Source organism: Trichechus manatus, unplaced genomic scaffold, assembly GCF_000243295.1.
Source record: "Trichechus manatus latirostris isolate Lorelei unplaced genomic scaffold, TriManLat1.0 scaffold00021, whole genome shotgun sequence".
In the NCBI taxonomy this organism is placed as follows: domain Eukaryota; kingdom Metazoa; phylum Chordata; class Mammalia; order Sirenia; family Trichechidae; genus Trichechus; species Trichechus manatus.
Genome location: NW_004443957.1, coordinates 19745277 through 19749915, shown reverse-complemented (window position 1 = coordinate 19749915; position 4639 = coordinate 19745277). Strand labels below are relative to the sequence as shown.

Sequence of the window (4639 nt, the reverse complement as noted above, 5' to 3'; positions counted from 1 at the left end):
ACAAAGCAGAGTTTGAGTGTGTGTATGTGTGTGTGTGTGTGTGTTTGTGTGTGAGAGAGAGAGAGAGTATGGGAAAGAGAGAGTAATAGAGAAAAACCTGGTCAGACACATGTTTGAGAAAGGTGGCTTTGGCAGCAGGGTGAGGCAATAGAACAGAGACTAGGAAGCAAGTCGTCAGATTCTTGCAGTCATCAATGATAAGGGCTGAGACCGGTCCTTCCTTTGTGAACAAGAGCAGGGAACTTGGTATTGGGATGAGGGGTGGCATCCTGGTGTGGTGGTGGCATTCATGGAGACGGACGGAATAGGAGGAGGAGCAGATTTAGGGAAAGACAAGGGCTTCTGCTTGGAATATGCTTAAGATTTATGGGTCTGAAGCTCAGCAGAGAGGCTGGGTCTAGAGAGAGAGAGGCTTGGGAGATACTGGGGGTGTATGAGGTGGTAGAGGCCCTGGGGCTGCGTGAGGTGACACATATGTGATCAGGTATTACTTACATCACTGCCCACAACTTTCTCAGGAGTGTATCTCCCCAACAAGACAGGATATTCTTTGAGGACAGGAATATTTCCCACCACAGCATTCGTTACACAGTATGCAGCTCAGTGCTAGGAAAATGGCGAACAGAACTTCTAGAGCACAAAGCAAGCTTTGAAACCAGATTACATGAGAGCACTGAGGCCCAGCATGGTTAACTCTCCTGCCTGAGGTCACACACCTGGACAGCCACAGTGCTCGCTCTGGGACCCATGTCTCTAGCACCCAGTCCAGTGCTCTTCTGAGGACCCACAGTGCCTCAGGCATTGAGTTGAGTGAGTGAGCCCAGATGTTCAGCAAGAGCTGGGGCTGTGGGCTTACTTAGCTTCTCTGAGCCTCAATTTCATCATCATCAAGATTATTAGGGGTTACTGGGGCCAGACCATGTGTCAAGCAAAGAGCACAGTGTCTGGCATGCAGTAGGTGCTCAATACATGTTTATTTTTCATTCCTTAACCAATTTGGAATAATGTGGAAAGAGTACAGGAGTGATGGATCAAGCTAGATGCTCCAACCTGAATGGTGGTGTAATGGATTGAATTGTGCCCCCCCAAAATATAAGTTGGGATCCTAACCCTGTAACTGAGGATATAGACAGTTCCCATAGGGTTTTCTTTCTTATGTTAATGGGGCCATATCAGTGTAGGTTATGTACGAAACCTCATCGCTTCTGAGTTATAAGGAGCAGGATAGACACAGAGACAAGGAAGCACAAGCAGGGGAAGATAAATGTCAAGTGAGATCGCTAAGGAAGTGAGGAACGCCAGGGTTGCAGTAGCTGAAACAAGAATCTTCCCCCAGAGCCAAAAGAGAGCCTTCCCCTAGAGCCAGTGCCCTGAATTTGGACTTCTAGCCTCCAGAATCATGAGAAAAAGAATTCTATTCTTTAAAGCCACTCACTTGTGGTATTTCTGTGACAGCAGCACTAAGAAACTAAGAGAGGTTGAAAGGCTGAAAGATGAGCCATATGATCTTGGACATCCAGTTAGTTTTCAAGGATCAGGTTGGCCTGTCATTCGCCTCCAGGGGGTGCAACTGCAATGTCTGCTTGTGTGCCAGATCACCCTCCGTTCTTTCCTGTCTCGTTTCTCTTTGGCTCCGCCCATCCTGCTGACTCGGTGACCACTGCCCAGGAGATGTTTTCCTGCTCAGAAAAGTCTTTAAGGATTTGTTGCTGCCCCAGGAATCGTGGAGGGGGAGTCTAAGTTTGAAAGGTAAGATGGGCAAGAGGAGGACAGCTGGAAAAGCTTGAGAGATTGTTCTTTGAGGGATTTCTTGGGCTTTGAGAAGCACAGGGACTGGAGATGAAAGGGTGGGTGGGGAGTGGAGGCCAGTGACAGTGCAGAGCCGGCTGGCTGCCCGACACTTTGGTCCAGAGCCCTTTCCTGAAGGTTCTGCTGTGATCCACACATTTTGTATTCAGGTCCTCAGTTAACCGGGCACCTCGGATGCCAAGAAGACAATGAAACTGAAAGCAGGGCTAGCCAGTTGCTGGGGTGTTTTTATTCCCTGGTATTTTACTCAGGGTTTCCTGGTGTTTTTTCCTCCTTAACTTCCTTCCACCACCCCACCTTACACCAGTTATAAGGGGACTGTCTACACCACGTTTGGCTCAAAGAGTTCATTGCTGGAAGGCTCAGAGATGGTGTTAATGTTGTACGATTGATCAGACCTCTGAGGGTGAGGGCTTTAAGACTATCAGATGAAAGAGACTGCTGGGAAATGATATGTGAATTTTGTAGCAGATACAATTATTTAATTATTAAGGATAACAGGATGGGGCCGTCTGATGCAGAAATTGAACCTATAATGCTCAGATCTGACTGACGGCAGTTGGACGAAGTTAACCCCGAGGTTCTGTATGCACCTGGGTGAGGAGAACAGGATTAGTTAAATTTTTTTTCATAAAATGACATAATAAGCTATATAATTTATTGAGTGCCTAATACTTGCCCCATGCTCTACTATAATGCACCTTACACATGTGATGTTATTTATTCTGGCCAGATTTAAGGGGACAGACAATTGAGACTCAAAGAGACTAAGTGACAATCTAAGGTTACACAATCAGGAAGTAACAGTCTAAGGTGTCACAAACAGGAACTCAAATTTAGGTCTTGCTGTGGCTAGAGTCAGCAGAATGCATTGGAGATGATCGAACTTCCTGGTAGTCGAAAAACAAAACAAACCAAACCTGCTGCAGTCAAATCGATTCCAACTCATAACAACCCTGTAGGACCGAGTAGAACTACCCCCCTAGGGTTTCCAAGGAGTGGCTGGTGGATTCAAACTGCCGACCTTTTGGTTAGCAGCCATAGCTCTTAACCACTGTACCACCAGGGCTCCAATAAGAAATGCAAATTGACACAAACCATGGAATACATTTTTCCTATTAAATGAGGATTTTTTAAAGAGGTCACCTACTTCTAGTAAGAGAGTCCATTTAGTGGCACAAATGGTTAATGTGCTCAGCTGCTAACCAAAAGGTGCCTAGGAAGAAAGGCCTGGTGATCTACTTCCGAAAACTCATCCATTGAAAACCCCATGGAGCACAGTTCTACTCTGAAACACTTGAGGTCACCATGAGTCAGAGGTGACTCAATGGCAGCTGGTTGAGCAGAAAATGACAGAGAAAGGAATGGGGCTGACAGATTTCTGATGACTGGGGCTGGTGTTTGCAGGCCCCTCGATCCAGGGAGACCACCCTCAAGGCTTGTTCCTAGCTAATCCCTCCCATTCAACTAGCTGTTCCTTTCACATACAGGGTGGTCTTGGAATCAGTGGCGTGACCTGAAGTTAGTAGGTACATGTTGGAGATAAAGAGCAACTCTTCTCTTAACCATGTATCTCCCAGGTGTCAGGCTCAAAACAGTCCCATACTATATTGGTTCTCAGAGAGGTTAAGTGATTTACTGAAGATCACACAGCCATCAAGGGTCTCCAATACCTTCAGTCACACTGGCTCTGTCCCCTCCCCCTGAGCACTTCAGGCTTTGGCTTAGCAGGCAAAACACTTCCTGAGCCAGCTCTGATGGCCTCTCTAGCCTGCTCATGCCACGTCCTCTCCGGCCCCTTAAGAACCCTATGAAGCACAGTTCTACTCTGACACACGTGGGACTGCCATGAGTTGGAATCAACTCCACGACAACTGGTTTTTATTTCTGAAAAGAGCAGGTTTAAAAATTATTTTTATAACCTTCAGTAATAGAGAAATGAAACAACTGTTTGATGAAATTTGACACAGCCATTAAAAATGTTTTAAAAGGAAGGACACTATAAAATGATTAAAGGGTCAATACACCAGTAGGATATAACCATAATAAGTATTTATGCATCCAATGACAGGGCCTCAAAATACATAAAACAAACTCTAACAGCATTGAAAAGAGAGATAGACAGCTCCACAATAATAGTAGGAGACTTCAACACACCATTTTTGGTGAAGGACAGAATATCAAGAGCTCAATAAAGACACGGAAGATCTAAATGCCACAATCAACCAACTTGACCTCATAGACATACACAGAACACTCCACCCAACAGCAGCCAGGTATACATTCTTTTCCGACATACATGGAACATTCTCCAGAATAGACCACATATTAGGCCACAAACAAGCCTGAACAGAATCCAAAGCATTGAAATATTACAAAGCATCTTTTCTGACCATAAAGGCATAAAAGTAGAAATCAATAACAGAAAAAGCAGGGAAAAAAAATCAAACACATGGAAACTGAACACCACCTTGCTCAAAAACTACTGGGTTATAGAAGAAATTAAGGGGCAAATAAAGAAATTCACAGAATCAAATGAGAACGAAAACACATCCTACCAGAACCTTTGGGGCACAGCAAAAGCAGTGCTCAAATGTCAATTTATAGCAATAAATGCACACATTGAAAAAAAAGAGAGGGCCAAAATCAAAACATTAACCCTACAACTTGAACAAATAGAGTGGCAAAAGAAGCCCTTGGGCACCAGAAGAAAGCAAATAATAAAAATTAGGGCAGAATTAAATGAAATAGAGAATAGAAAAACAATTGAAAGAGTTAACAAGACCAAAAGCTGGTTCTTTGAAAAGATCAACAAAATTGATAAACCACT

At 44.4% G+C, this 4639-nt stretch overlaps 1 protein-coding gene across 1 annotated transcript in view; it reads left to right on the top strand.

The window, feature by feature from the left end:
• The first annotated feature begins 1563 nt into the window (after positions 1–1563).
• RNASEL (ribonuclease L) overlaps positions 1564–4639 on the top strand; it is a 41219-nt gene continuing 38143 nt past the window's right edge. The window contains exon 1 of the mRNA XM_023728098.1: positions 1564–1749. The gene's annotated coding sequence lies outside the window, so the exon portion shown is untranslated. The remainder of the gene's footprint in view (positions 1750–4639) is intronic.